This window comes from Hylaeus anthracinus, unplaced genomic scaffold (genome assembly GCF_026225885.1).
Source record: "Hylaeus anthracinus isolate JK02 unplaced genomic scaffold, UHH_iyHylAnth1.0_haploid 12001, whole genome shotgun sequence".
NCBI classification, from domain to species: Eukaryota; Metazoa; Arthropoda; class Insecta; order Hymenoptera; family Colletidae; genus Hylaeus; species Hylaeus anthracinus.
Genome location: NW_026534348.1, coordinates 8,922,038 through 8,947,905, shown reverse-complemented (window position 1 = coordinate 8,947,905; position 25,868 = coordinate 8,922,038). Strand labels below are relative to the sequence as shown.

At 38.7% G+C, this 25,868-nt stretch overlaps 1 protein-coding gene across 5 annotated transcripts in view; it reads right to left on the bottom strand.

The window, feature by feature from the left end:
* LOC128891336 (stAR-related lipid transfer protein 13) overlaps positions 1-25,868 on the bottom strand; it is a 360,751-nt gene that overhangs the window by 194,281 nt on the left and 140,602 nt on the right. The gene's annotated exons all lie outside the window — the stretch shown is intronic.

Sequence of the window (25,868 nt, the reverse complement as noted above, 5' to 3'; positions counted from 1 at the left end):
ATTATTATCTGCAAGATGGAATGGAATTATTTGCTGAGAGAAAATGAGTACGCGTCCTTTGAAAAATTTCCTTTCCTATTTACAGAATGGCTGACGCGAAAAGAAAAACATGGAAAGAAAGACGGAAAGCTCCGTTACGAGAGATACTGCGCAGGATTAACGCGGCTGCGTTGGCGACTGTAGATCTACCTTCTGCAGGATTTCACGAGGTAATCTTTTGATCCTGCCGGAACCGCTACTCGGGACAGCTTGAGCGCGAACGATTTCGTCGAAAGGCCATCTTAACGGCTAAAAGGATGTTTCCACAGAGATTCGAGGGGGCAGGATCCCCTGCAAAACATTCCCTTATAGTGAAAAAGATTTCACGACTGATAATACCCATTTCTTCAAAATACTCCGTGATCACTTTCTACCAGTCCTTTTATACTAATTTTCGACAACTAAATGGAGATCTAATTCATGGAAATTCGAAATTATAATTGGTTACAATACTGTGTACTGCGACGGGTAGAATTAGCATTATTCTCGTGGAAACTTCGACCGAGTGAACGAGCATCAAAATATTTTTTGCAAGGCGAGGGCAGAGCCATTTCCATTTCACAACACATTTAGCATAAGCTGCGTCGCTAACTTTTCAATTAATTATGCTTGTAACAACTTCGCCTAAAGAGACACGAAGAAAAAAAATGATGAAATAACGACACCGTGCCCACGCAAAAAGCGATAAAAGGCTATCGCGATTGATCAAAGTAATCGTGGTGCTTTGACTATCATTAGAGACGCTATTATACGTTAGGCTACACTCAATCCGCTACCATAAGGGGTAGCCATGGTAATTGCGTATCCTTAATTGTTCGCTTATGTTTATCGGTAGTGGAATCGATGGCATCGAGACCGAACAGAGCGAAATATCTTCGTTGTTACTGGCATGAGGACGACGACTTTTGTCGACAGTGAAAGGTAGCGATCGATCGCGTAGAAAATGGTTTGGTATAGGCACTCTGGACTAGAATACACTGTGAAAATATTTTTGTGAAGCTGTTCTTAAGAATTAAGCAACAGCTTGATGAAAGTGTGTTCGCTATTTAGTTGTCTTTCCACATACTAACATAAAAATAATGTCAACACACTTCATGCAATAATCATAGTATAAGTAAATAATGTTTAACATGATGTTATTCATTTTATGTACATATTATACAATTCTATTTCGATAATCAATGTATCAACATGCTCTTTAATATGCCTACATTTGTGAATTCAAATTAAAATTGCATTGTGATTTTGTACGTTACTTCACTGTAATAGTTGTTACTATTCTGACACATCTCGTAATTCCGGTCAGAAATCCCCGTTTAGAATAATTATGGGTTGTTGTGACGAAAAGTATGAACGTATTGGAACAATGGAACGCAACTGCTAGGACTTTCGTAACGCCATGTCTATAATGTTGAAGCGTTGCGATCAGTTGCGATCAGAACCGTGAAGGCCACAACCGACATAGTCGAGTGATTCTCGCCTGTATTCGATACTCTCGAATAGATTTCAAAGTGACTTGTTAAAGGTCTGGAACTTTCTTACAATTTTACAGAATGTACTGCGTTTGAAATGGTTTGACAGCAATAGTGAATAAAAATTGAACCCACTTATTATCACTAAGCGAGGGTTGAAATATTTAACTCATAACGTGTATAATTTAAAATATTCATTTAATTCATTCACAAGAAAATTATAAAATGTTGCAAATATTTAGTTTAAATAAAGTGCAATCTCTTCATGCATCTGTTTGATTCACCAGGTTCCTTTTAAAAGTTTGTCCAAGCACTTTTATAAATACAATACCACGTATCTCGTGGAAAGATTTAAAAAACATAGTAAGAAACGCTTAATTCTGATCATGAGTTATTTTTAAAGCCTCCACTTTTATTTTGCTTGGCAGGCAGAACTTGTCCAGCAGTCTAATATAATGAGAAACTTTGTTGTTGTGGGAATTCATTCGCACAGATGTTGCCACTGTTCGTTAATATTATTTATGGCAAAAATAACGAGGCAGTTACATAGGACGTTAAAGTAAAGTGGTAGACTCGCAGAAGATTGAAGTAAATACTTCATGTGTCCGCTTTGAGAAATGCCACTTGAAAACATTTTCTTGAATTTTTTTGTCCAAGAAAGCTTGCTTTTATTACTTCCTAATAATCAAGGGTTCATACATATTTATACATTTCTTTCTGTTTCTTTTATGCGTTTATTAAATTTCATTTAGGCCTTACGTTATGTGAAGTATACTTTTACACTCTTTTCATTCTTTTCGTTTTGTTTGAATTTAACTAGGTAAAATTTAATCGTTTAAATATGGTAAAATTTAATGCTTAAATATGACTATGTGATGCTAAAGAAATGCCAATTTTAGTAAGTCTCTTGAAATTATTGTAAAATGAAAATGAAAGCACAGAAAGATTGGTAGCTAAGCGTTGTTGTTCGTTGATGATACTTTGGACGGCTCGGTATTCAATAAACGATCATTACAGAGCTACGAATGTTCGCGCGTCACGTGCCATTTCTTTTATTAAATCTGAAACGAAGATTCTCGGAACACAGAAGCAACGTGCGCGGCTCGATACTTTCCAATTAAATGAGTCAGATAAAAGCTTCGCGTTGGAGCACGTTCGAGCAGTCAGCGAAGCGTCGAATATTGTCAAACAATAATTAAATCGAGCGAGCCGTGCAACATCGAAGTCTTCCCAGGAACGAGCCCATGACCCATATATGTACGTCGAATAGAAAAGTGCAATTGCGAGTTCCTTTGTGCGAACGTTTTAGGTCGACGGCATTTCAACAAAGCCGTACACGTTTTATTTGAGAATTTAATTAATTCGATTTATACGTAATTTTGGTTTCATTCTTGAATGAAACAAGATAAATATGTCAATGGCATGTCTTCTTCTATAAACATCCTAGAAAGGATGTAAAGAAAACATTTATACATTCGAGATTTACGCACAAAAGGTCGTCATGTTCCTTTAAATTGATTCGAAATTAAGTTGCTTCATTGACTCTAAAAGTGATCTAAAGGATCCTGTAATTAAATTACATAGTCGCCGCATTCTGGTATTAGTAAATAAATGATATATACTAAGTAATGGGATGCAAAATAAAAATAAAATCTCGAGAATCTAATTAATCTTCTTAAACTAATATTTTAAGAAAGAAGGGTTTTTTTCTAAAAGAGATGAAAGTTAAATTAAATATCCTTTTTTCGTTTCAACCGGTTCGTTGCGCTACAGTAAAGTCAATAAACAAGCAAACAAAAAATAAGCAGTAAACTGAATTAAAATTACATTCGCGTGAAGTCTTTCTTACAGAATTCTTTCTTTCGGAAACAAATCATCTGGCAAGAAGTCCACGTGTTTACACCGCGCTACATTCTTCAAAAGTATTTTCACACATGGTAGATGTCAAGCATCCATGGCGTGGCACGTGAAATATGTGTTTTGCTCGAACAACGCGAGATCGTCGTCGTTGTTCCGTGAAAATCCACGACGATCGCGCGGCAATTTTGTCCGCCCGGTTGAAATAACAGTCAGGCAAAGGCAACATCCAGCTGTGCGTCGTCGAAACGAAACGTTCCTCTGCATCGCGGGAACGACGATGCACGTGATGCCACTTTTTCATTTCGCAGACATCCGATAACCGTTTTAAGAAACAAACAGAATATACTTTGATCCCGCGACGAGCTCACAAAACAAGCGTCGGTAGTTTTTTTAATCTTCGTTTGGAGACTCTGAGTTAATTTCAGTCTACACATTTTTGTTAAAATGTTACAAATATAAATAATTGTGGTCATTTATGAAGTCACTGGTACGTTTACTTGCCGATTCTGAAGATTTGTGTATCAATAATTGACATCTCAAGAAATTCAATCAGGTATTTTTAATTTATTTCTAGTCAGTTTTATTGAGCAATGCATCACGTTTCCTTTTCTTGTTTAATGTAATATGTAACGTCTAGTCTTCTAATATAATGAAAGCAAATTAAATCACTTTAAAATAGTCACGTCCGTACCACAAAAACAAGTAACCAGTTTACAAATGATGTAAGACTACCTGAATCGGCTGAAAAATATTTTTAAAAACTGTACAATTTGTTTCTAACCTCTACCGAAAGCCATCCGTAAAATTTAGGCCTCACGATTGCTTCGCAATTAAGAAGCGAAAATTAACATCGTCGTCGTACGCGACATAGAAATTGCCCTACCCGTACCGTTTCGCTTCAAAGCTTTCATTTTAATTTATATTCATCCTCATTTGCTACTCCAGCCTCTTTCACCTCTCGCTACTGCAGCTACGCAGATGTTTCATCGTTTTATGACGCGTGGCAATTTCTTTACGCTTTGTGAAACGTCAGTGGCGCGTTTTCCGCATGTTCGATTCTTCGAATTGGCACTTTGATCTTCCTCGCCAAAAGAAAAACGCACAATGCATCGCGATGTTATGCGTTTTACAAAAAGGTATTTTGTCTCGAGCGTACACGTGCTGAAGCATCTTCAATAGAACTTTTAATGCTAGTGGTATGGCACTTCTGCATCGTAAATTAATTGAACGTTGGCCATTTTGTACGCCGATAATACAGTACTGTAATCTTCCTGCTGAATAAGATCTGTTGCGTTTCAAAATTTAACAGTGTATCTCATCTAAAGTCAATTCAATAGACATTATAATTTTCTGAGGATTAATGAATGGAAATGAATTTTTCCCATTCTACAAGTAACATTCAATTTTAATATCGAATATTAAATGAAATATTATAGAAATTTATAATTCAAATTTCAATTCTCGTTCAAGAAGTAACTGTTTAGTTTCTATTTGCTATTCGAAAATCTTATCTGAATAAGAATGTTGACCCGTAGAGATTGAAGATTGTCGGATTTAATTTTGTCACAGAAGGAAGTCAAATGTTTCCAGAAGCGTGAACGTATAAAAGTTTAGCAATGGATATTATATTCTTGGACAGTTATTAATCTGCTATCCTGTAATCAAGCTTTAATGACTGTTACGACCCGTCAACCTGTAGCGAGTCAGTGTGACACTGATTGCTGCTGTTCCGTAACTTCTCAAATTCCTGATTACGGCGTGCCAGTCTCGACGTAATAACGAGTTCGCACCTGCATAAAACCACGCAAGCACTCCAAGTTCACCGTGTTTCCGATCACTCGTGCTTCATGAGAAGCTCTACGGGACGCTAAGTGATATGTCCAATCTCCTTAGCGCATCAGAGAATATTCTTTCTAATTCAAAGAACGAGTACACATGACATTTATTTTCTGTCAATATCTATTGATTGGACAGGTACGTTTCGATAATTCGCTGGGATGTTCAGTTGTTAATTCTTGCTTCGATACATGTTGAATTGTCACGAGATAATATGTAATGGAAGGGGAAAAAAGTAATTGTAGTATGGATACCTATATACATGTTATCCCACCTACATAAGATTGCGAGAAATTATTGGAATATTCAGCTGACATTTACGAGATGGCTTTTGCATAACAAAGAAATATTACTCAGATAACTGCTGACAAAGAAAATGCCCGTTGTATCGATTTCTTTTTAATCTTTGAAGGACTCTGATACTTTAAAGATGGTAAACGGTACATTAATAGTTTCTCAAATTGATCAAAACACAGAGCACGTATTTTTGTATCCTCACAATTCTTGAATTATTCTCAATGAACTAACATCACTTTATCTACAGGTACCAACTGAAATATTCCTGTCAAGATTATTATTCATTTATAACTAAATATATTTCAGAGTGATCAATTGTTTCCAAAATCATTCTGTCCTCGTCATAGTTCCTAATGCTCCTTCTGCACCCGACCACATACGATCTAACTCTAATCTATCGTCGAGCCACGAATTCGCGTGCAAGGGTCGAATGAAATTTCACGGGGTAGCGCGTGAAATTATCTAGCCCACGCGAACTTTTCGATCCTGAAATGCAACGGTAGCCTTCCAGCATGGGCGAGAAGCTGTCTTGCGTGATCCGATCGTGCTAGACGGTACTATCGCCAGTTCCAGGCGAACCCGACCATCATGAACGGTACACTTCAATTACGAGTCACGTCCGTCGCCCTAGAACAGTATTGTCCTTCAGGTTGTCACGATCTCTGTCGTTGGGACAGTCGTGCAGGTATCCCTATCATTTTCTGAAAGTACTTGCACAGACTTCGATTCTGATCAAAGGTCCGAACCCCGTAAGCTGTCTTCGAAATCTACCTATCCTTCGAATTTGTCTCTCTTTCCTGTTTTCTCTTTTTCTATCCTCTGAACTGAGAAAATAAATAATTTATTTTTTGCGGATGGCATTTGCAAACAACCCTTTGAGTGACACCTACGAAAAAAATCAGGAACGATGATCGCTTATTTAGCTGACACATGTAAAAGTTTCAGAACGGTCGGAGTTCTGGAACATGGTTAAATAATTAAAAAAGAAACGAAAATCGCATGCGTTACGCTCCGTGCAGTGGGCTGAAGGATAATGAGATAATGGTCAGACGCGCTACGCGTACCGTACGGCTGAAGGAGAATGAGATAATGTCAGATACACTATGCGTATAGTTACAGCTGCGGAATCCGCATGCATTGCATACGACAGGGACTGCATATTTTCACAACAACAGTCTAATAGCTTATAAAAAAATGTATCCATCGAGGTGTTTGATGAATCGAAACATCGCATCTATTAAATTCCCATTGGATTCCTAATCCATCACGTTATGAAATAGTGAGCTAATAAACATTCTTTCAATGAGAAAACGTCAACCAAACCATAAATGAACATAACCACCATTGCTTCCAAGGAAGATGACTACAAAGAGCCTTTCCACGTCGATGGATAAAGTATCCCTTTAGAATATCGGCAATATTCCGCAGTCTGAAGTAACGGGAGCGTGGGCAGATGGTACCCTAAGCTTTTAAAGCGGTTGAGGCATACGTGACGCCAAAATGTCCGTAAACGAGTACGATTCGGAGTTATATATGCTTCGTGACTGCGATGTAATCCTCGATAACACCCAGCACCGACATAATTGCTGTTATTCCGTTCCAACAATGGCGGAAGCTTGCGAGATGGGATCTTATCGGTCATCAGTGGCACCAGAGAGTATCGTCTTTATCCTGACACGATGTAATCGCACGATTTTATCGGACTGGGGCCCTATGATTTCGTCGTCTGGAGCTGTTGACTCCGAACGATTGTCCTTTTTCAACTGTACTCCAAGTATCCCAACCGGAGAAAAATTTGATGGCAGCTTGTAGACACTTTCGTGCATCTCGAATAGTCGTAAGTATCATAATTCGCGGGTCTCGGGTTCGCGATCGACGCTGATAAGAAATCGACTTCGCGATGGAACGATCGCGGCGACCTCGGGACAGCGTTAGCTACTATTAATCCAAACTAATTTCCAACTGAGACAATTGCATTAGTCGGATGGACACGCAACATCCTGATAATGGTTGTAACTCGCGTGTTTCAGCGATCGCAGATGCTTCTACGAACATGGTTCGGTTGCCGATGTCTCGAAAATCGACTTGGGTCTAGCATTATAGTCATTGGAAAGCAGTCTGTTGGATTGGCATGCTGAATTCTCGAATGGAAACTAATGTTCGTGATTAACTGGGTGACTGAGGGATCTATTTCTTTTTTGATAATGCCTCTGAGTGGAATTAATTCTAGATAACATGAATATTTTAATTTTACAATTAGAAGCAAATATATATAGTATCACTTTATTTGCTTCTGAGATACAGATACTCAAATTTTTGGAATTTATTCTATTCACAAACATCAATAAGAAATGGATCGTTACAATAACATACATTACATGTAATTATGTAATATATAATCTTTGAATATCGAGGCTATATTTAGATTATAGCTTTGACTATAAAAGAAGCTTCATTAAAAATTTTACTGTTTTTAATGTCTTGTAATCTGGTGAGAGATTAATTAATTGCGATAAATACCTGTGGGTGAGAATTTTCTTTGTAAACTAGCTGGAGTTTTATGAATGACGAGTTTTCATGTCTTACCTGAAACAAAAAGAAAAATCAAATTAGCGACAAAGAACAACAATTATGACTCCAGTCAAACAATTGATACCTCTTTTATTGACATGTATTTGAACCCATTATTATCATGCCATAATTTCATTTATGCACAAAATCTGTGTAATTTTTTGTACGAAATGTCAGGTAAAACAGTAAGTTGATTTTATATTATTACACATTCTAAAAATGTATTATTAATCTTGAATTATTAATCTTCATTTAACAAGCTTCGATATTTTTTTTTATACACATTACGGAATACGGAGCGATACCAACGAGAGTGAAACGAATTTCTCCACGCTAACCGAAATAACCTGGTGTGATTAGCGAGCAGTTTTCCCTCCACATCGAGCGTTCGTTGCACGAGGCATCGACGACGTCTCGGCTTGCACAAAACGGAATCGTCGTACGTCGTTGATCGAGAAGAGCCTTCGACGCTCGTTTCCACGACACGCGACTGACGCGTTTCGCCAAAACCGGTAGCAGGCTACCGAGCTTGCCAGAAGCGAGGTACGAATCGCGCGACCGTGAAAGCTGACGATTTCCGTGTTACCTTTCACAAACGTCGATCACTTTTGTCATGGCAGAATACAAAGGGAGCTCTGTTACAACGCTTTCCTTTTCTCACTTAACCTCTTCAAGGCTGTTACTTATGAATATGTACTTTAACATTGGTATTGCTTGGGAAATAATTTAAAAGAAATGTAAAGTTTATTGGCAGTCAAAGCAAGAATTTCACTGCTTTAAAAGTATGTTCATTAAACGTTTAAATTGATCTTGGAGACACTGCGTCAGTTCTTCAATTATTATGATTAATGTAAGAATAAAGATAATGTAAGAATAAAGATAAATATATGATTCGATCCAGTATCGTGGACCAGCCTGTATACGCACACGAGTGAAACGCGATGCTGTTCTGCATCCTTACGATTCACCGCAACACGAGTCTCTCCGCAGACAGCGTGAGCGCATTTTCATTTTAACCGCGAAGCAAATCTCCGCGCCGCGATTGTTCCCGATAGGTGCAAAAATAACAGTAAATCGTTGCGGTCGCCATCGAATGGCGAATTGATTTTTAAGGGAGTTTCTAGTCCCGGTCGACCGCAGCCTCCTATCGCTCGTTACCCAGGACGAAACGATCGATCGATGTTCGATTCGATCGGCTCAAGGATTCACAGCGATTAAAAATATTTCAAGTTAATTCTAATCTCGGAATTTTTAAGGAAATGTTTAGAGATCGAGGTCAAAATGTCGTTGTAATTCGCATGAGATGTAATTTGTAAAGTGTAATCGTTCAACACATTATCTGTACAGCCAAATACAGTAGAAACATTTATTTTCTTTAACACGATGGTCGCCACGCCACCCAGAAATATACGACAGAACTTTTTAGTAAGAAACTAAACATATTAATTCGAAAAGTGAGACGATAAAGAAAATAAATTTGGATAGGGTTTGCGAATTAAAATACGTTCAAAAATTAAATACTACGACAACTGTTAAATTATCTAATTTTCAACGATTTCGAAACACAATTTTAACTTCGTAGAAATTTTCACGACTTTTAGTCTGGCAACGTGTTAAATATAGAGGTCTTTGTGAATAAAATTTGACCACCGAAAAATAAGGTATATCGTGACAGACGTGGATACTGTCACAATGGTGTGTTTCGAGTATGCTAATTGCACTTGATAGCAAAATAAAAAATTCATGGAGAACTGGAACTCTCACCTGCGATCTTCCGTTCCCGCATTCGACGCCATAGCGCTTCCGCCTTGCGCATAGGCCAGTTCTCCACCTTCGCGCTGAAGCTGCGGAAGAACTTGTACTCCTTGAAGTGCGACATCCTCCTGCCAGAGTTGTGACCAGTTTCGTCGATAGGACCCGAACTGGTCGGAGTGGAAGGTCGACCTTCGTCGGTCGACATCTTCCGGTAGATTTTGTGAAGCTTCTCCGTTGTACCTTTCTCCCACTTCAGCTTTTCCGCTTTAATTAGGAATCTCCTATCCGATCGTCAATTATCTTTTGAATTCACTTACAGGACTTTGCGAGACCACGATTTATTTTCATTTTCACTTTTCAATTGCACATACACTTATTAATTTTTTATAATCCTTCTGGAATTTCTTTTTGGAATTTTTCTACTCGAGAAAACGTGGAAGATTTTCAGGAGTTATTCGATTTACGACAGAGGCCGTCCTCGAGGCACCGAATTACTGCGTGTGTAATTTTTTTAGCGGACAGATTGTGTATATGACGACGTAGATCATCTTCCTTAACGATTTTGTTATTTCAAGAAAATCGTGAGTGAGTTCTGCGGTGAGCTACCAGCCACATGCGTCTCGGTCTCGAATATTTGCGTGGAGTTAGTTTAACTAAATTGATGAAAAGAATCGGTCGAACGATGATGTATACTGAAGATTCTCCCCTCGCGCGGAGGAAGATCAATTAATTTTGGGTAATCTATTTTTCGCCGCGTGTTTGTGCCATTTTTCTTGTTGGAGGAATTTCTCTGGAAAAACACGAGAAATCTCGCACGTGTTCCTTGAAAAATGAACCACTTGTTGCTGCTTGCAATGGAATCTTGAATTATTATCTTTGCACTGTCGCGTTGAACACTTTTCTTACTTGGAAGAGTGTTTATGTTGCAATTAAATCTTAAATCCGTTTCTCCTACACAACTTCCTTAAACTACTCGGAGTAGCAAGCGCTGATAAGTTGATAGCAACTTTGAATTTTGTTCAAATTTATATTCTCTTCTTATATATTCAATCTTTTAAGAAATCTGCCACTGCGAATCTGTTACTTCTTATTAACTCATAAAATTTATTATAACATTTATTAATCTCAGATCATCTTTTGCTTTCAATTTCTCAAAGTTTTCTATTGAGTTCTCCCGAAATCGATTTTGTAGAATCAGTTTCTCGCTCTCAGTCTCCTTTAATTCGCTTCTGAGAATAAACTTTGTCGTACAGTTTACTCATACATTATTTCTCTCTGAGACAATTTATTCGTTGAAATTTGTATCACCGTCGCGTAAACATTTGAGAGGATCATATCAATTTAGCAGGATCCCCGGAGGTATCTGTAGCGTACACCGAAGAAATTCTCGAAGACGAACGAGAGTCGAACCAGACGTGTCTGCGTTCGCAACAGGTGCGAAGAAATGCCAGCTAACTCGCATTATTTTCTTCGAAGCTTCGTGGACATCCGGTTCTCTTGGATCTTACGTCGCGCATATTTCTTCGCATGTTAAATGAAGTTTGTTGGGTCAAACCGTCGATACTAAAAGGAATCAAAGCAGCGCTGACACGGGGGATTCCCTTAGTTTTCGATCGCAACTGTCGACATTATCGAGAAAGAGTATGCAACGAGGTGCAGGCGGAAATTGAAGAAGACAGAAGTGTCTTATTTTGAGTATTCGGATATTTTCTTCACTGATCAAGATGATGGAGGTACGATTGTCAAGTAAAGAACCTTTCGTCGTAGGCATAAAATAATTAATACATTTGTATGTCACGAGTTTAATAGTCGAGGAAGACTACGTTAAAAAATAAAGTATGTCAGAATAGTTCTTAATATGACCCATTCAGGTATTCAAAGGGTGCAAGAGGCAAAACTCAATCGACGATGGTACCGACAGATGAGATTTTAATAAAATTATGGTAACAAAAAGCGATTCTCTATCAGAAAGAAAAAAAAATGTATGTGCAAGAAATAAGGTGAGAATATTTGCAAAGTATTAAAGTGTCAAGTTATTTTCCATTCATCCAGTTCGTTTTCAATTTGCTTTTCCCATGGGTAAATCCTTTCGAAACGAATTCCCTGTCATCGCTGGCAATAATGAACTTTTTATCGGTCTATCGCGCGGTCTTTGACCAGAGAACATATTTATCGAGAGGCACGTCGCTAGACGTTCGTTTGCCAACGAGGAAATATGATGTCTGCGAGCCAGGGAATATCGAAAAAACGAACTACGGAATTCGCTTTCCGTCGCTGGGGGATTTACGGTAGCGACGAGACGAATATGGCAGCGTATTACTTCCTGTCAAATATTGACTCGACACTGGAAAAGGCCGTGGAAACTCGAGACGGCGCGATCGGAACGTTTTACCAAGGAAATGTCGCGCCAGACTCTTTGGAGAGTTGCTGCAAACTCGTGCTTGGCTTTCTCACAAGCGAAACCTCGCACGGGGAAATTTATTCTACGCTTTCGATGAGGTTTTCCGGGTGGAATCACTTCCCTATCGATTCGATAAGCCACTCCGTGACGCTGTTTACTGTGTGGACTTTTTAATTACACGTGGGTTTTTTGGAACAATTGAAGGCAGTAGTTTAGTTCACTACATTCTATTCACACAAACTAACAGAAGAACCTCGATACTATACAAACTGTAATAAAAAAAATCACAGTAAAACATATGCTAGAAGAATATCCAATGCATAATATTCTACGAGAAATACGAAACCAACTAACCACCCTGAATTGAAAATTGTGGATACCTACATCACTAAAGAAGAAAATAATGAGAATTGTTATCGTGTTGTAATTGTTGGAAGTAAAAATTATTGTTATGTTATAATTCGCACTGCAAAGGAGCACGGACAATATTCAATGGAAGTGAATATGACTCCAGACACGATAAGCGCCACTGCAGTTCGCGGTTACTCGAAAGCTCTCGACGACAACCATCAAGAAGATTTATCGTTGAAGGTGCGGTGTATACAGGGTGAACCACGTAACTTGTCCGCCCGTATTACTTTTGTTGTCAGTCGATCGATAACAAGTTTTTTGTGACATGATTCAATAGATCCTTCTAGGCGATAATACTACCATTTTGTTGCAAACTTTCGACAACATTTACAATTTCAGAAACACTGAATCCATTTCAAACTTTTCAGAGCAACGTGACTTTCGAATTTGTATAATCAATGTAATTTGGAAATTCTATTCTCATAGCTTGGTAATTATCAATTAAAGGTTGTTAAATAACAGGCAACAAAAATTACATAGTTGTACGTAGAATAATTTAAGGTGGTCTGGAAAATATGCCAAAAACAGGAACGTTTCAATGCTAGCGCCTTGAAGGACTTCACGAACCTTGGCATTCGTGATTAAAAAGAAGTTTAGACTGGTCAGTGACAAGGGAAATAATATGAGTGGACAAGTTACATGGTTCAGCCTGTATTGTTCAAGGAAAGTGGTAATCATTGTGCCTAACAAGCAATTTGTAGCACTTCGACCGGTCGACCCTCGATTTCAACAGGACCTGTCATAATTTCCCTCGAGGACATTGTTTGGTCACAGTATTCAACTTTCGACTCGACCATCGACCACTGTATCATGCATTTAGGAACAGTTTATGGACAGTGTCTAGTAAAAAGGCTAACATGTATTTAATTTGTATTCAGTTTAGTATAATGTTTCATTACGCTTCTAAACGATCAGAACAAAAAAATAAACATGAATACTATCATATAAAGTATAGGTAATACAAATAAGAATATAAATTTTAATATTCCAAAATGGATCTAAACCCAAAGAATCGAAACATTAATCTAAACACGTTTATTGGCGAAAAATTCTCCACCAAATGAACCCAAGCTTCACAAGGATCATAATTCCGATAATTGCTCCAGAATTGTTCTCGTTATTATCGTTGAACTTTTTCTTGGCACGGTTCCGACGTTTCATGCGAGTATTTAACGATCAGCCTGTATTTTCCGCAGCCTCCGGTAATTAGCGTAATCGGATCCAGGGAAAAATAAACAGGAAAACCGTGCTTTTAGCGTCTCCTCATTTTCAACTTTACTTTTAGCCAACTGCCGCGGGCGGTCTGCGCCTCCAACCCCCGTTGCGGAAGTTAATGCAATGTACTCCGTGAATAACTAGCTCGGGGGCTAACAAACTTTCACCTTACTCCCCTCGTAATGTGGCTAACGAATTAGAGAGCCCGGCTTTATCATACATCTGCCGGCTTACAATCACTTTAAATCTCCACGGTTCCTTCGGCGACATTACGAGGTAGATTTTGCACCGCAAACGATTTTGTTATACGAAGGCGTGAAATGCACGACGAAACATTTATCAGGACAAATATTCCAGACCATTTTTATGCAGATTTGAAGTATACCTTTCAGGTTTCAATTGAATTAAGGACTATTATAATAATTTACTTAATCGTTTATTGTAGTTTGGAATATAGGGTGTCCCGAAAATGTTGTAGTTCCTTGAAAGGGGTGGTTCGGGAGGTGATTTGAAACAACTTTTTCCTTTGCGAAAATGTCGGATGGAGCTTCGTTAAGCAGATATTAACGGAAAACACTGACCAATCAGAGCGCGCGGATACCGTTGGAGCGGCCGTGCTAGCGAAGGCTACGCGCTAGGCGGCCGTGCTCGTACGCGAACAAGTGACTCGACGTGCATCGAAGGACCTTGATGCGACCGCCTAGCGCGTAGCCTTCGCTAGCACGGCCGCTCCAACGGTATCCGCGCGCTCTGATTGGTCAGTGTTTTCCGTTGATATCTGCTTAACGAAGCCCCATCCGACATTTTCGCAAAGGAAAAAGTTGTTTCAAATCACCTTCCGAACCACCCCTTTCAAGGAACTCCAACATTTTTGGGACACCCTGTAGTTTCAAATATTGGCGAATAACATTCCACACTACGTTATTGTGCATTTTCAATAATGAAAATGTTTGTGGAAGCTAATAGTATTTCGATGTTGGTAGATACTTCTTAACCCTTTCAGACCTGAATTATTATTTTTTTCTTGTACTAATGTAATTTAATTTGTAGGGTTAATTTGGATTAAAATTAGTATGGGAAAAGTAAAAGAAAAAAAATCCCAATAGTATAGTTTTCGAGGAAAACTGGTCTTTCCTCACATGCACAAAAAAGGACATTCGCCCGAAGCGAGAGTGCCGGTAATTTTTAAAGTTTGTGTCCTCAATTGTGGACGCCAGATCTGAAAGGATTAAAATAAATTAGTTTTCCTGTTTAATAAAGTACTCTGTAATACAACCCAGGAAATATATAAGATATAATCCTACGTAGTTCTGAACAATGAACAGACAAACAGGAAATGAATTTCTACATTGGAGGAAAGTAGTTTGCTTCGAAATGGCTTAAAAGCGACAGTAATTTTGAAGTAATAGAAACGAACGAAAATCCATTATGATCTCCATAAATCTCCTTCCGCAACAGAGACCAATTAAAAGATTCATCGAGGTCTGAAATTCACGATTCGCTCAAAACGTTCCCATTATCGTTCAATTTACGCTAATTACGCTCGAAAAATGCCGCAAGAGTAAATTAAAGATAAACCGCGAGGAGTCACGGATCCGCAGAAATGGGAACTCGAAAAAGAAAAGGATTCCTATGTATTTACCGCGCTAATTACTTCCATAAAAATTCAAATCCGTCCACAGAGGCCGGCGATGTCGCTAATATCGCAATTACTAATACACCTGAATAATTCATTCGAACGACCGTTTCGCGACTCAGCCGCAGCGCCAGAAGCCGTTTACACGGGTTTCCAGCGTTCAATTTTCATCGTAGCGACGGTGAAACGATCGGGGCAACGAAATTAAAACGAGTCGAGCTTAGTTTATGCAAATTAACGTCACTTTCTCGAGCACCGTTGCTAGCTGCCAACCGAACAAGTCTTTGTCGCATTGTCACCGATGCTCGGACAGACCTTAGGCGGCTATTAGCGGTTGTACGATGCGGTTCGACACTTCCGGGGGATACACAGTGTCGTCGAAAAATCCGCTACCTTAATTACTTACGCTTGTCGGACCAGCGCCCGCTAATTGTCACCTCGCCAGAGTAAGTCGAACTCCAATCGCTAACTCGGTTGAACGTCTTTCCCCTGGTCGCAGCCATGGACAACGATTGGGTCAGCTCATACCAAATGGGGAAGTTCGTAGGGTAATATGAGTGATTTGGAATCTATCTTTCTTTGTTCCGAGGTGTAAAAGGTTCGTGTTTCTATCGAAGGTTAAGTGTGAGCAAGGTTTGCAACCCTTTGCGCTTTCTATGAGATACTAAGGCAATACATGTAACACTGCTCGAGATTTATTTGTAGTAATGCAAACAGGATCGACCCTTTGCACTCCTATGTCGAGTCTGACTCGACATTCTTTCATGTCTAAATCAATAAAGAAGTCCTGGGACATATGATAAACACGATCGTTTAGATGGAAAATCTCATTTCATTTTCGTACATCCCGAAGGAAAACACTAGGATTGTGCAGTCAAATAGAAAAATACCTGGAGGAAGAAGGACTACCAACTTTTTTTGTGAAACGTGCGAAAGAAAACCAGGATTGCATATCGTACTAATACTACGTATTGATATGCCTTATTTTTTAGTTAAAGTAAATTTCAAATAAAACACTTAAAAGTGTTTGGAAGCTACTGGTAACGAAACTGAAATATAATTCGGAGTGCAAAGGATTAACGAAATGCGCGAATGAAACTTCAATCAGAATCATTTATAAATTTGTGTGTAAGGAGTTATTTTGCCACCAGCATTTCACCATAGGAAAATAAGCATCGATGAGCTCGTACAATCCCGGTTATCATATTAATTTTCTCATTTGAGATTCGCGTTCGATTCCAAGATCCCGTCGTTCGATTTCACCGAGCATGTTTGATGCGGGGCCTACACGCGAAAAATTCGCCCCGATCGATAAAGAACGATTACAACTTACACGCAGATTAGCTTATCTGCGTCGGCGTATTTTTTCTTTAATACTACATCCTCGATCGCGACACACTGATGTATAACGCTTCGTGTTTCCCGATAACGGGTCCCCGATCCGGATTTAAAAAAAAAAAAAAAAAAAAGGGCCCCACGCCATAGAATATTTCGATTGTTTTATTTCCGCGTGGCCTTCGAATCACGATCATTAAATTTTCCCATTCATAATTGCACCGAAATTGAAACGACATCGAGATCGCCGCCGCGCTCTGTTTGATCATGCGTGTCCGGTTAAACGGCGATCAACGAAACGTGGAAACCCAACGGAAAATCTAATTTTACGTGAAACTAATTGCGACGGTTTATTAATATTCATGGTGTCGTCGCGTGGAGTATACGGTGCGCCGTGCCAAATACTTTCTTTCCGCCATTATTTATAGCAATAAAAGCAGGTGTCGGGGGAACGCTAGGCCTGACGCTATCGTTCGACTTGCAGGATTGTTTATAAGCCGGTAAAACTGGTTGTCTAATCGGTCGTGCTTGTGAAATCGTCCGCGGGACCAGCGAGCTACGTCGAACCAGAACTTGTTGACAAATTGCCATACGCTCGTCGCTGTGTACCGCAGATAATTCGACTTTTGGAAAAAGGCGGGAAGGGTGTTTGGAGCGCGAGCTATCTTCCTGGAATGAACGCGCGGTTCTGTTATCTCGAGTATTTGTAATTAAAGACTCGCATGATTTGCTGGAATGCCTGTTTGTTGATGGAAATTAGATGTACTATTAATCAACACGGGCACGTTTCTATTTTACTCGTGTATGTAGCATTCGAGTATCTTTTGGCGCTCTCTTCGGTGGATGGCAATAATAATAATGACCTGTAATGAATGATACGAATTTTCAAAGTATTTAAAAGATTATTACAATAAATACGTAACAATTCTCGAAAAAAATATATGATAAAGAGTACGCAGAAACACGTTCCTAGTCAAGGTCATCCCAAGGTCGCTGACATTTGTTTGAATAACACACTGGTACACCACAACATCAATACACTCTTGAATACGCCCCATAAAGTTAACAGCCAATAGGAACTATAACTTGTCGCTTGAATATATCCGTAATTATGATTTTGTATAAAGTATGTCAGCGTTATCTAATCGCGAACCGAAAAGAATAGATGTAGCTTTGACTAATGCCCAATACATCAAGATAAAATCATGGTCTACTATAACCATTGCTCCACTGAATATGCTAATTAATGTAGGTATCCCCAGGGGCACAGCAGGGACGTGTAATAATTTATCTACGATCATGTTTGATACCATAAACTTCAATATTTTTCGATAAGTGAAAATACAGTCAGCACAAATTGGAACAAGACTTATGGAAACAGCTGTTACCTGAATATGCCTCTAGCCTCGAAGAATAATTATTTATGTGCCGATTCAATCTTAGAGCGCAAACGTACAGACGTTTAACTTTTTTGAAACATTCACAAAATTAACATTCATCAGATCTTCCAATGATATAAGACGACAACATCGTCACAAATCTGACAGATGTTATGAGATAATATGAGTTCGAATTTTTCTATCTGTCAAACAAAATAATTTATCTCGCGAGGGAGCGAGGAAAATAAATTTCATTGCTCGCAACGTAAACAATTCGAGCAACAGAAAAATTCGGCTTATTCCGCACCGAAATTGTTAGACGTTTCGAAAGATTAATCGGGTTCCCAGAATCGAAGATCGATGGCCCTTCGGCGTTCCAACCAGGTCGGAATTAAAAAACGCGCGAACATGGGGAATGAATTTCACTGGTGGAACGATCAAACGGATAAAAGTAGCCGCCCATCGCGCCGAAAATATAAATTTCTTGAATGTGTGATCGTTTCGAAGGGACTGAGCCCCTTCTGTATAAAATTAGCTGCTGCTGATTCACCGATATTTAAAGGAGAGTTTAAGACATTAACGCAGATGTTTCTTAATAGGCGACGACGTAAAATTTATTCATAAGTCCCGTTACAAGCAGGTAGATCAATTGCATTAATAATATATCAGCTTTCAACGAGGGATTTACATAAAATTTTGCAAAAATCAATGTTTCTAAACATTATTTTCATTTTATATTAATATGAGAACACGACAGTCCAATGTGCATCGAGTGAAAAGTCCCTCTATATTCTAATGCCGAAGACAATACTTCCTAACACTTCCTAAGAAAATAGTCTGTAACAGAGAAGCCACTATCCCAACGAAACTGCTGACCAAGGCTATCACCTGAACATCAGTCTAGACCAATACAGTTGAAAGGAAAATAAATCTTGAAGAATAGATTAATACCAACTCATGATGAAAATCATAATGAACAAGACATTCAAGAATGAACATCTCATAGTCACTACAGAGAAAAGTAGAACACCAAAAGAGGATTTCCATAAGCAGCAACCAAAGACGACGATTTCTCTGAAAAATCAGTGTCGCTGTTTTGCCAACGTCCTATCAGATAACATCGACAACCGTTTCCAGCTACCTACCGACCCACTTTCAATTTGTCAACGGTGAGCTCAGCCTCTGCGAACAATTTTCTGCCCGTGGAGTCGACCGACGTGGGTTCAACGACGAGACAATGCTGAGGAACATTGAATCCGACGCCTTTCTCCATCGACAGCGTCGCGGAGACAGGGTGCTCGAAGCTCACTCTCAAACGCGGCTAATGGCAAGATTAAACACTTCCCGGCCGAACAATAACGCCGTTATCTGCAGCCAGGATCGAGAGATCGATCTTAATTCGGTATTGTTACGAAACGTCATTTAGCAATTGACACACAACAGATTCCAGACCGAAATCTTGATGCACTCCAAAATCAAGCTTCATATATTTACGATACACAAACTGGCTGCACTTTCAGCTCTCTCCGGTGAAAACAATATTTTTCTAAAACAGTAATCAAACTGTGAAACTTTGTGGAGGATTGGAAAGTATGTACGAAAATTTCAGTTGATATACACAAGAACGCAAATGTTAAGGTCGCGTAATAGACGTCTAACGCGAACTGAGTAAACTAAGAACTATTATTTATTTTTATTGTGACAAATTATGTTTGCGGAAGCAGACTAACATTATAAATTATAAATACATGAAACTTATCCTATACTCAAAAAAAATTTTAATAATTTCCTACACAAGCTATTGCTTCTATTATTATATCGATATTCTAACTAACTGTTTGGAACAATCTGTCGAAACTTCACTTATGCGAGACAACAACGAGTCAACCGCTTCGTCTTGATTATTCAGTTATAAAAGGAAACAGAGCAGTTCTGGTTCAACGGAGTAGCGCGTTTAAACGCAAGTACTCTATTGGATTTATAATACGAGCTGAAAGCGCATTCCTCGTTCCAAATATGCAGTTATGCTCGGTATCGGGACACCAAGGTCTAATACCTTCGTATTCGATATTTATTCGAGCGTACACCGACAGAATATCTATATAGGTGGACCACTGTCGCCACGTTTCACGGGCAAACCTTTGAACTTTACCAAGACATTTGTTTGAAACGACTCTTCGAAATTGAATTTCCCGCCCACGTGGCGTTCACTGTAACCGAATCGAGATGGATATTGCATAGATGCGCGCTGAAATCGCATTACGCGAACACATGAATAGAATTTCCCGTCGCGATCTGGAATTAGGATTCCAGGATATGATCTGTATTGGGAAATTGATTCATTTTTTTCACGAGGAAAGACAATGTCCAACGGTTCTTTTTTCAACACAATTGATTATTTACTCTTGAAAAAATTTGTATACTCTCCAAATATAGGGAAATATAGACATAAGTCTATAAGGTTTGAAATACGATCCACCAAACAGTTTTCTAAAAAAAAAAAAAAAAAAAACAAAATCTCAAAGACACTCAAGTTTCAAGTCTTTGAACTCGACGTACATCGTGAAACATTAGAGAGAAATTAAGTACGAATAAACACACGAGCATAGCTTGAAATTGATCTGACGAAAACGATTTCCTGGACCAAAAATCCCGAACATCGTCGGTATTGCGGAACCCCAAGCTAGACAAACCGCTTCAGACGCAGGCGTAATTTCGAAAGGCAGACTGACGAAAAGCCGCGCGGATATTCGCGGTCCGTGAGCCCATTATCGTGACAGTCGAATTTCCAGCGGGATATTTAACCTCGAGCATCAAGATCACCGAACCGCTCGAGGAAACTTAATAAACGTCGCGACCGCCTAACAGGAAGCGGGCGAGATGAAGTCGATGAATTAATTGGAACGAAACGTAAATGGAGCGGGACGGGAATTATCGGGCGGATGAATTTTGTAAACTTCGTTGTTTCGTTTGTCAATAAAGCCTTGGCTCTTTGACTTCGTGTCACGGCGCACGGTAAATATTTTACAACCGCGAGTGGCGGATTCCGATCGCGGCCATGCAAATATATTTAACTTCGTCGAGCGGTCTCCTTTTAACGTCGATCCCACGGAAATTTATACCTGACTCGCGTCCCTTAGGAAAATCGGGAAATCGTTTTTAACTGTCAGCCGTTTCCCTCCCGCGAGGCTCTTTAGCGAGACGCTGACGACAGCTTTCCTTCCTTACGGACGAGGCGCTTCGACTACCCATTTTCTTCCTTGAGAAAATTTGCTTTCTAATGGCTGGCGTTGCTTGCCATATTAAAAGACGATATAAGAAGCTGGTCAATTTAATTAGCAGTAATTTTGCTTGTTTATATTCTTAATAGACGTTGAAAATAGACCTTGTAAAATTAAGTAAGTAAACTAAAGAAAAGTGTACGTGTAATTATATATAATGTATTTTTCCTTGCCTTTCTCAATGCAAAACTCAACCAAACATCTTTATCGAAGGACAGAAATTTACCACTTCCTTGAATTTGATATATTTTCAATTGTATTTTAGTTTACCTTATACACAACTTTCTGAATTTGATTTGCCTAGAGAGGACCAGAATAATTTTCAACATATTCCCGAGGAAGGAAATTATTAGGTTCTAACGAAATGTGCGCCGGTTAAATACAAGAATTACTTGGAGCGAGTATGGATGACTACCTGTCTACTTTCTACGATTCGCAGTAGAAGTTACGATTCCTTTTCAGACGAAAGGAATAAATAAGCCAGAAATTTCCTACACACGAAGAAAACAATTTCGAACGCGAGCAAGTGTTCATTGAGTTAGTCGATTTTTTCGAGTTTGCGCGAGTCGAGAGTCAGACGTCCCATTAACGATATCGATGATTTATACGAACTGATGTCAGTTTCAACGTGACTTCTATTTGATTTGTTAGTTCTCTGATTGTCTGGTTAGTTTTCTGGCGGAGTTTGAGAGAAAGCTCTAAGGCGATTTTTTAAATTTTAGGGACAGATATAAATAACGCAACATTACAAGAATAGATATTTATAATAGTCCAAAAGAAATATTACGTACAGTTATTTTCGATTTAGATTCTGAATATAACATTAAAAGTGTATAATTTTAATCTTCGTATATTTGTGAAGAAACAGTGAAATTAATGCTGTGTTCAAGAATAAAGAAATTGCATACAAAAGTATAAATTGAAAGTATTTGTGAATGACAAAGTCACTAGGTCAGTTTGAATTTAAAAACCTGTAAAATATTATAGAATGAATATGAAGTTAATAATGAATTTATATCATTTTCTATATTGAAAACTAATACTTTATGTAATTAAAATTTGCTAGCTAGGAATGATAAACGCAATTGTTTAACAGTATTGACAGCAAAGAAATATTCGACAGCTATGAAAAGATGTTATCGAAGAACCAGTTACTTCATGAACAGCTGATTCAATATTTCAATCATTACTATACTCCAATAAAGCCACACATTCTCTGAATATAAATTGCTGCAGAAGGTGGACCAATTAAAAACGTAACGAGAAAGACAAAAACCGTTTCGGTAATATAAAACGAGAATTCTATCTTTTAAAATAAAATGTATCTTTACATAAAAGTTAAACGAAGTGTAAAAAAAGAAAATACATCGATCAAACGTTCCTCGAAAAATGTTTACCTCTTTCAAACCCAATATAGTAGACTTTAACAAGCTAGTCTAAAACGGCAACACAGAAACTATTGTGATTGAAAATAAAAGCATTGGATAACGAACAACAACGAGTTTCCGAAGTTAAAAAAATAAAAAATGCAAACGTCCACCATGACGGAACAGTACTTCCCCACAGTATGTTTCAGAAGAACAATCGTCGAATAATTCCTGGGAGAAATCAACTAGCCTTCATGCCTGCAATCGAGTGACGGACACTGTGTAAATATTCCAGAGTGAGTCGGTCGGTTGGAATTGGCGCGCAAATCCAGCCACGAAACCTGCACCCGCACTTGCACCGAACTTGGAACCCGCCCCAGATAAACAATCTCAAAATACAAAAAAAATCCCGAGCACCTTTCCGTGTTTGAGGAAACTACCACCGAACATGTTAATATTTAACAAACTATTTTCTAAGAGAAAACATTCCTTAACTGTAACAAAGTTGAATACGAGTCGACGGAAATTCGCGCGCAACGACGCGATTTTCAAGCGTTTCAAAGTTAACGCAACCAGAGACGGAACAAAATTACCTTCTGTACAGTAGACGACAGTTGAATTTTATTAATATTTTTAAAGATAGAAAATATTTATTTTCTTATTCTGATGAATATCAACACGACGAATGTCAATTCTAATAAAGCTCTCAGAAGTGCAGGTTGTAGATTAAAATTCACAACAAAATTCAATTCTTTAATTTAAAAAAAAAAAACCCTAATACGTAGAATGTAATCGTAATTTATATTTCTGTCTATTCACTGCGAGACATTTCTTCTCACAACTCAAACTCAAATTAAAATTCAACGAGCAATGCATGCTTGTTTATCTTTCATCTAGACAAGAATTTTGCCCTCCATCTCTGCCAGAATCGTTCGAAAACTTTCCCTCATTTTATAAAGAAAATATTCGGTGATTTTTCAAAAATTCAAGGCACTGGTGTTGCATACTTTATGTCGATCAATTTATCGATTGATACGAAACGTACGTCGAGCACTGCGATCGACGCCTAAAAATTAAAGAGGACGAAGTCCGTGACTGGCAAGGACTGGTCCAACGATGATGACACTCGCGTCGACACAAAATTAATTTTGAATAAACGGAGGTTTGGAAGGATGATCCTTCGGACGCATAACCAAGCTCGAGGACCCCGAGACGCGTCGCGAGCCGCGTGGACGCCGCTTGGTGAACTGCGGCCAGCGCCGCGGTGCCCGTGATAGCGACGACTGGCACTGTGTTCCATTGGCCGACGGTACGAAAGCCACCGTCGCCGCCGCCGTCACCGCCGCGGCGCAAGCGTCTCTCAAACCTTTTTTTTTTTCTCATCGCGAAACCGATCAAATCACCTGCTGGATAGATACGCCGACGTTTACGCGCCAACGATCCCCGATCGAAGTGGAACGATCTCTCGCGTGCCCGCCTGAGATAAATACGAATTTTGTCCATGGTGACACAGTGGTCACGATACTATTCCGCCATCTTAACACGGGAAGGAGTTGTCAACCAATTTTAATCTTCGCAGGATGATGGTAGATAATGGATCGTTGCTGGATGGAATATTTTGGAGTAACTCGAGGATTTTGGTGATATAAATGATTAAACTTGGGCACCTTGCGATACAACGATTTTGTTCGAAGATATATTTCCGTTGAATTATATTCAAATGAATATATTAGGTCATCCCATAAGTTCGCGCTGCTGGTTGCGTCAATATTTAATTAAAAAACTACAGAAATTTTATAGCGACGGTATAATAACTATGTCAAAAAAGTTGGAAAATTATCTAAAACGAAAGAGATTACCTTTTTTTTTTTCATAACACTTAAACGTATGTTTTACATATTAGTTCGAGTAGCAGAAGAATAAGTGACATGAGCTTGTGGGACGACCTAATATAAATGATATCCATACGAATATCACCTGGTTGATTATAGAGTAAAAGTACATGTATATATAATCAAATTTTAATTTTATTTTGTTCAGAAAAATCATATTCAAGAATTTCGAAATCTCTTATGGTCATCAGAAAAGTAAAGCGAACTTCTTACACACGATCAGGTACGAGGACTAAAAATGAATACCTCTATCTCGAGAACAGAGCTGTTGATACCAATAAGCAGAAAATAACTACAGCTTATACGAATCGTCTTACGAAGTTCCTTTGCGCGGGAAAACTAGTCGCGGAGACTCATTGCAGCAACATTGAAGTTATCGCATTGTCCAGTGCAACACACTGTGTAGCGATACGAAGGAAGTGGTTCCATCTTGTCTTTAAAACTATCCGAGACGCATGACATCCCGAGTATAGAACGCGAGGATAAAAGTGACATCTTGGATGGATAGACCTGCGACGCTAGAAATTCCGACAAATGTGACTACTATCCGAAAGACTCCATCATGCGTGAGCACGGTTAAAGCGTGGATTAGCAAATGCTCGACTGCATGGGTAAGTTGGAGCACGAAAATCGATCCTGAGGCCCCCGAAATATAAAGAATTGCATGCAGAGAGCTTGGGAGCACGAGGAACAAGGTTTTAATACTGCAACATATTCTTATATGCGAATAATATTTGATGTTCCATAATTTATCTCTAGCAGAATATTTTAATCTAAGATGTATAAACATTTAAAGGTTTATATATCTTTTTTTTTTTTTTGCGTGAAGAAATCCAACGTAGATGAACTTTTTCATTGAAGTCTATCGAGGCTGGAAAAAGGTAGAATGCGAAAAGGGATTCTTTGATGTTTAAGGTTGCATAGCGTTCCAAGCAATCGGTGGAAATGGAGATAAATTTCTGCTACGTTTACCTTTGAATATCCGACGCTCTTAAAATAGGTGGTCAGACTATAGAACCACATTCTATTGATCGTAAAGATGTAAAATAATCACGTGAACATGAATCGAAACGTCTGTAGTAGTGATCTTTTTAATTGATATTAGGCTTGACATTTAATAA